General features: G+C 31.4%; 1 long non-coding RNA gene across 2 annotated transcripts; it reads right to left on the bottom strand.

The window, feature by feature from the left end:
- Positions 1 to 4,762: 4,762 nt before the first annotated feature.
- LOC145043170 (uncharacterized) lies at positions 4,763 to 8,125 on the bottom strand. Of its 2 annotated transcripts, none has more exons than XR_013680913.1 (6): positions 7,698 to 8,125; positions 7,590 to 7,607; positions 6,683 to 6,756; positions 6,467 to 6,530; positions 5,997 to 6,389; positions 4,763 to 5,103 (listed from the first exon to the last, which is right to left on the bottom strand). It is a non-coding gene; the product is annotated as an uncharacterized LOC145043170 (long non-coding RNA). The 2 variants fall into 2 exon arrangements; XR_013680914.1 differs by having other exon boundaries at positions 6,698 to 6,756.
- Between the last annotated feature and the right edge of the window lie 223 nt (positions 8,126 to 8,348).

Raw genomic sequence — 8,348 nt, 5'->3', positions numbered from 1 at the left:
TAAGGCTTTAGGTGTCTTAAAAACATACTTTGGTCCATGATTTTGGAGTTCACGGTCCAAGATCTTCTTGGGCCGTGAACACCCAAAAATTGGTGATTCTTTGTTGTTTTCATGTCCCAAGTACACCCATATACTAGTCCAAGGTAGTAGCATATCACGGGGGAAAGGCTAGGCTTTGTTTCGGGAGTTTACCGCCTAAGAACACCTTGGGGAGTAAACTCCTAAATCTAGTTATTTAGCTATCTAAATCATGTTATAAACACATAGTAAGCTTTCTAACACTACTAGAGAGAGTTACTCACGTTTTGGTATAAAAACCCGAAGATCCGTGAGAGAGAAAATGGATTTTCTCTAGTTGGAAATGCGAATAATGAATGAATTTGGTTTAGAATTCTATTTATAGTCTTGAGATTTTTGGCAGAAAATATTTTATTTCCGAAATGATCTCTAATATAATAGAGTGTTGGAATAACAGTGTTGCACAAAACCCTAGTGCATCCACTCTCCTGATATTTCCTGAAGTCTAAACCCTAAATTACTCAAACTTATACGGAAAGTCTGAAAGTTTACTGTGACTGATATAACTTCTATTGAAGTGATATTGTTTGTACATAATGGAAATTCCGGGTTGTCACATAAAACAAGGGAGTATTTCGCAGTGTGTTTGTTTTTCAGATGTCTGTAGACATAGAAACATCTGCGTAAGATTTTTGTGGCACAGACTTAGGTAGTGTTTGTTTTTTGTCTGCAGATCTGCGAAACGTCTTCTGTCTGCGCCGTGCAGACCACGCGCAGACATCAGTCTTCGCAGACTGTTTGTTTTTTTGAAGACTGCAGACCTAAAAATGTCTGCGCGCCCTCTTCTTGGCGCAGATGTGGACCAGAGTCTTCTAACATCTTCAGACATCTTCTAGCTTAAAAAAACATATATATCTTTATTTTTTTTAAGTTTTTTTTTTAATTTATATTTTTTCCAACTTTATTAATGATAAACAATATGAAAAAAAATTACAAAACTTAAAAAAAAACATTTGACGATACAAACATGATATTTTTAATAAATTTATAAATAAAAATTTATTATAATAATAGTAAGTTGTTTATATAAATATGAAAAAAAAATCATAATATATTCTTATATTTTTTTGCCAAAATTTTGTAAAACTTTATTTAATAGAGTATCATCAATTTCTCGAGAAAATATTTATCGTACGTTTTTAATAGATTTATTTGAAAAAATCGAAGTTTATTTCCATCTATTTATGTATCAAATTCTTTGATCACTAATTATAATGTTTAGTTATAACTTTGCAATCAAAGTTGTTGGTTTTTATCAAATATGTATATGAATTAATACCATTTTTATTTTTATTTTTTATATAATAATACATAAAAGTTGATCTAGATTCGTTATATATTTATAATAAAGTCGTAAAAATATATAAAAAATTCGCTTTGAAGTTTTAAAAAATCAGTTTATTTAGATTTCAGTTTATTTTAATAGCCCGCAGATGTTAAAAAAACAAACAGTCTTCTTTTTTCAGACTGCAGACGTTTGGTCCACCTCTTCTACTGTAGAGATCTACAGATGTGGTCCGCAGACTGCAGACATTTTGCCTCAGAAAAGACAAACAGCACCTTAGTCTTGACTCTTTTAAGGTCTGCACACTTTATTCAAGACCCAACAAAAAAAAACACACTTATTTCTCTTAACATATCAGCTCCTCCCTTCTCACCATTCAATCTTCAGTTCTTCATTGATTATCCTCCTCCTCTCACTGGCTGCTGCCTTCCAGACCGTCCACAACGGCCTTTGTCGTCGACGTCCACATCCAACGCTGAAATCCATTGCTACCTCCTTGCCATCGATAACTCCCTCCACCACCAATGTTCTACAGCCTCTCACCACCGGATTTTCCTTTTAAACAAAAAAAGGTCCTACCTAGTGTCGAACCATCCTCCATGTCACCGACCAGCTTCGCATCGATACCACCCTTTCCTCCACACCTCCGCCTCCCGCAGTTGTTCGGTATTTATTTCATCATAATTTTTCTCTATAATTATATCCCATCTTTTCTCTTGTCTGATTATGATGTGCAAGTCATTGAATTAGATATCGGTTTGGGTATGTGGTTCTGATGTCGTGTTTGCTTAAATGACTTTTGGAATCAGATTATGTCATTGTTTTGGATGTTCTTTTGCAGAAATCATTTTGGTTTTAAAAAATCACATAAAATCGCTCCCCAATTGTTTTATAAAATGTATGATTGGGACATTGCATCTTTGAAGACATTCAATTATTGTTTATAGTTCAATTTAACATATTGGGAACTCAAACTTACAACCTTTATAGGTAGACGACACCAAATATGTCAAGAAACATGGAAAATTTAAAAAAGCCGACAATGCTAGCTATCAATTTTTGTGTAATGTGTACATGACTATTGATGTTATTCCATCTAAATATATTACAATTTTTACGTTTTGTATTTCATACTTGTTTACTAGTTTTCATGCTCGAAATTGATAAGAAAATCTCACTTGTTTATCATTTTCCCTAGTTGAACTAAGCCAAATCTCTATGATCCATATAAATTTAAAGCAATTGGAATAAAAGAGATGTGTTGCATGTATGATACATTTTTTAGTATCTTATTTTTGTTTATCTTGCAAAGAAAAAGATATATTTTTATTAGATAACTAGTTTATAACCTGTGGAAACCACGATTACAAAATTAATTAAACTTTAATAGTTAAAAAAACTCAAAATTATTAATCATTTGTTTTAAATAAATTATTAATTAAAAGATTTTTTTAGTTATATAAAATTATAATCATTGATTTAAATAAATATGCAAAATTATAACTTTATAATTTGTATTAATTTAATTTTAATTTTTATTCTAATGTTACTAATTTAATGTAATTATAGTTAAAATTTTAAAATTTGAAATTTGAAATGAATAATCAATAGGTTGACAAATGACATGCATTAATTAGGAGACATAATAGGTGACACATGACAAAAGAAAAATAAAATATGCATTAATTATGAAAACCTAATATGGTGACACATGTCAAACGGAGAATAAAACTATTCTTTTATTATATTAGAGATTTTGGAAGTGATTTACTAATATTGAAATTTGTTTATATGATTATTTATTAAATGAACTACTATAAGAATTATTTAAAATCCGTGATAAAGAAACTCTTTTAAGTTAAAAAAATCAATTTATTTTAATTTTATTTTCTTTTAGGAGTCTGCAAACCTTAAAAAAGAAACAGTCTTTTTCCAGACTATATATGTTTGGTCTACCTCTTCTTTTATAGATATATGTAGATGTAGCCCGCATACTGCAGATATTTTACATCTTAAATAACAAACAACACCTAAGCCTCTCGTCACCGCCCATTATATAAGACAGGTCGCAGAATGGTTCAAGTTTAGTGCATGAACCAGACCAAACCTGGTAAACCCAATCCACTAAAGATTTGTGCTTTTATCAACTTCCACTACTAGAAATACAGGCTTCAGCGACAAAAGTATCTGTTGGAAATCCGTTGCTAAAGAACTTCAGCGACTGATGAGCCAGCCAGTAAAAGCTTTGTCCCTGAAAGTTAGCGACCTAATCAGCGACGAAAATAATTTTGTTAGCAAACGAGTTAGTGATAGATTATTTGGTGTAAAATGTTCTTGAAAAAATTAATTTCCATCGCAAATACGTCGTTGATGAGATAATAACGACGGTTTAACGACCCATTATTATGTCAGCAAAAAGTTTGTAGCACTGTTCAGTTCCGTCCCTCCGACACAAATCTGTTGCTGAATTGTTTATATGATATATTATCAAATTAGATCATTATTATACTTCTATAGGACTTTTTGTATGTTTTGGATTTGTACATTTTGTATGTCCTCTATTTTTGAGACAAATTTTCACTTGAATGAGAACTTAACCATTTCATTTTTAAAAATTAAGATAAGCATGTAATATATATATATATATATATATATATATATATATATATATATATATATATATATATATATATATATATATAGACACACACACATATATATATATACACACACACACACACACATATATATATATATATATATATATATATATATACATACACACACACTAGCTTTTTACCCGCGCCAAACGTCGGGTGCGAATATTTTTTTTCAGAAATTAGTTTTTAGAGACGATTATTTATTTTGTGCAAATAATTACTACATCTAAACAATTATCAATAAAACTCATGCTAGCGGAAACGAAATCAATAAGAATTAAAAATGAAAAGTTGAGATAATTTACAAATGTATATGAACGCATGATTGATTGTGCATTATGAATCGTGCAAAACTTTTTTATACATCACATTTGATGTGTAGACTTCACTGTTGTTGAATTGTTCGTCATGATTCATTATTACTTTTGTATTGGAACGTGATATCTCTCTGAATTAGGGGTGTGCGCGGTGCGGTTTGGTGCGGTTTCGAGTCAAAACCGCAAACCGCACCGCATATGCGGTTTGAATATTTTAGAAACCGCAAACCGCACGCGCATTATACGGATAATCAAACTACCAGAAGGCATATACCACAAAGTTAGGTCAGAAGTGGTGAAACACTCTTCATTTTTGTCTTGGCATCATCGATTGCAACTACCTTTTATGAAGATACGATATGTTTCCGAACGTTTTGGATACCAAGTTTATAATAATAATTATTATTATTATGAAGATTAGATAGAAAAAAATGGCTTATATATTCATAAATATAATTATATACACACGCTATAAGTGATCAAACAAAATTTAAAGACTAAAATGACATTTACATTCCAAACACACCCCAATACCATATACTACCATCAATATACTACCATCAATAGAGACCAAAGGAAGAATAAAACGCCATTTGGTGCAACATTGATGTAAATTTTTTTTTTTATGAAAACATGAAGCTCAAATCCATTCGGATTTTCAGCACTTGAGGAACAAAGCTGATGCCTTTTTCCCTGCAAGATCTAGTTCCAAGCTGATGCCTCTTTCAACTTTTAAGAAGAGTTGCAGACCCTCTCCCAACACCTATCATATCACATCATTATAATCAATAAAGGACAAAATTGTCATTTTATCTCATTTAATAAAGCTCAACAAAAAAGTGGATACTTTTAATATATGCATTACAAAAAAAATATAGTTTAATAGTAATATGCTTATGGAAAATTTACATATTTGGTCTCTGTAGTATATTGCTGCTTTTTTTCAGTTTTGGTTCTAAGGGCAAGATGGTCATTTTAAAAAATTTAACAGCAGATACTTTTTTGATTTAATAGTAAGTTGGAAGAATGGTCCCTGTGTCATATACTCAAAAAATTAGCACCTAGGCTTTGTTTTCGTCTAATAAAGCTCAACAAAAAAAATTGGATACTTTTGAATATATGCATTACAAAAAATATAGTTTAATAATATGCTTATGGAAAATTTACATATTTGGTCTCTGTAGTATGTTGTTTTTTTTTTTTTTTTTAAGTTTTGGCTCCAAGGGCAAGATGGTCATTTAAAAAAATTTAGCAGCATATACTTTTTGATTTAATAGTAAGTTGAAAGAATGGTCCCTGTGTCATATAGTAAAAGAAAATAGCACCTAGGTTTTGTTTTCGTCATGTAAAATAATTTTATTGCCCATATTGATATTAGATTAATTGTGTTATATAAGGGTAAAAAAGTCATTTTAACAAAAACAATAGGTACCTATTTGAAACAACACTAAACTGGAACTTTGCGTATAACTAAGGGGCAATTCTTGTAATTTACTCTTTAGACAGACTTACTGCTTCATTTTTGTAAAAATCACTATAAGGACCAAAATTGTGAACCAGTTTTGTTTTGGGACTAAACATGGAAATAAATCCAAACGGAGGGACAAAATTGTAATTTAATCTAAAGAAAATTAACTAAAAAGAAATGCAGTATACCGTCGTCTGTTCTATGGGTGAAGAAGTGCAGAAACCAAAGCACCAATCGGAATGGGTTGTGAGATTCCAATGTCTCTCAATGCCATTCCACCACCTCCAATTCAAGTTATACGTTGTGACCAGGGGGTAACAGTACATCCTCCCATGTGAGATCATCCATTAGTTGTTATTTAATTAATTAATAATTGATGTCACTGAAATGTTATAAAAAACATGATGCAGGTTGAGATTAGAATTTAAACATGTTACCTCATAAGGGGAACATGCTGCTGATTTTGCTAACCTGGACCAATAGCACACACCTGGGCGTTTTGTTGGACCATTAGCATAAAGAAAATTGACATTGGAGCACCACCAGGACGCATACTTGGAAACAGTTGTTGATACCCAAATCTAGTCAAGGTTTTAGTTTATTTCATGGTTTAGGGCCGATTAAAAAAAAAGAAAGAAAAGAAACTAAAGTTACTTACAGTCAAAAGATTTGTAAACTAAGACAATGATCCAATAGATCCAACCAGAGCTATTATTCTCTACCTGCAAAAAACCACATAAGCTTTCAATTCCTCAAAGAAAACAGAGCCATTATCTGATTATAGAACTGTACTTTTTAAATCTATTTAAAATAGCATCGGAATTCTCAAAAAGTTTAATAAGAACATTATAATTTGAAACTTGAAGTGAATTACAGAAAAGATGGTTGCCTTCCTAACTTCCATGAAACTTAGCAAGAAGTTTACTCTATTTGTATTTGACTTGATGGCTGAAAATACAAATAGAAAACAAAATTTGTCAAACTAAGTTAAATAACAATTATTATTGTGCATGGAGATGCAAGTTGACTGAGATATAGATTTCTTGATTAAAATCGAACCCGATACATATAAAGTGGACCAAAAAATAGACATATCATATGAATCTTTCATAGAAAGTGTGATACGAGCGAAAATGCAAATAAAAGCCAAAAATCATTTATAAATTGGGAAGAAAAAAACACAAAGAAAAACTGACGAAAATAAAAAAGCATACGCAACAAATCCATCTAAATTGACCAGGTTACCATTTGGGTTTTCGTTCCTTACCAGGCTTCTGTCGATTTGGCACATCCAACAATTTGGAGGGTAAAAAGGTAATTGGGTCTGGACTTAGTTTTTAATATTTTTTCCTTTGTAAAATCATATAATCATGAAACTGTTATAGATGATTAAACTATTTATGGAAACCTTCGAATCCCTATTATTTGGAACTTCCAACACCTGCACAAACAAATACACACACAATACAAATAGATGCATACACCTATGCATTCCTGCACATTTTTTGAAAATGAATACACAAACCCACACATACTTCAAAAATTGTAAGTAATTTTGAAAAAACTAGATCAGTAGGAGAGAATTCAGAAATGAAGATTTGTCTAATCCAAGAGAATAAGAAAGCAACAGATTAAGGAGGGAAAAGGTACACCTGTTTGATCCACAAACAAACAAATCATAGGATCACTATAACATCAAGTCAATTCATGCCAAATGAAAATCCATGAAGTCAAAAAATGTAAAGAAGAAATCTTATGTGGGAAGAAGGGTGATTTCATACCTTTAATCGAGTTGAAACCTGCAAAATCGAAAATTGAAAAGGATAACTGTAAAACACAAAAACCAAACCAGAAAATCAAGAGCATAGCTATGTAATCAGTCATCTTACCATATATGTGTAGACAAATTTTTGATTCTCTACTACCAAATCGTGATGGTCGATGTCGATGGCAGACCGGGTGATGGCTTGTGATCGTCTGCGATTAATAAGTTTGAAGATTGTGATAGCTAGGGTTTCTCATTATACCGATGGTCGAGGAAGGGGAAAGAGAAAGGTGTTGATGGTGGAGCGTGTTGGTGATGGCAGTGTAATACAGGTGCGATGGTGGTGCTGTGATGTGGAGCTGACGTCCACGGTAAGTGGTATGGATCAGGTGTAAGGTGGTGGTATAGAGAAGAATGGAGGCGGGGGAGGGTTATATACATATAAAGAAGAGATTAACAGAGGTATAACATCGTAGGGCGAAAGAAAGGACGATATAACAGGGGAGTTTGTTGGAGGGGATAGGAAATGGCGACCAAGTCAAAAAGCTAAGTCAAACAGGCGGGTGTTGTAAATGCTTTTTAAGGTGTATATATATATATATATATATATATATATATATATATATATATATATATATATATATATATATATATATATATATATATATATATATATATATGAATGTAAAAAATATTATATATGTTATTTATGTTTTATATATTTGAACATATTTGCCGCTGAACAAGAAAGTGTAAGTTTTTTCATATCCACCAC

This window comes from Lactuca saligna, chromosome 4, assembly GCF_052625555.1.
Source record: "Lactuca saligna cultivar CGN05327 chromosome 4, ASM5262555v1, whole genome shotgun sequence".
In the NCBI taxonomy this organism is placed as follows: domain Eukaryota; kingdom Viridiplantae; phylum Streptophyta; class Magnoliopsida; order Asterales; family Asteraceae; genus Lactuca; species Lactuca saligna.
This window is presented reverse-complemented; position numbering and strand designations above follow the sequence as displayed.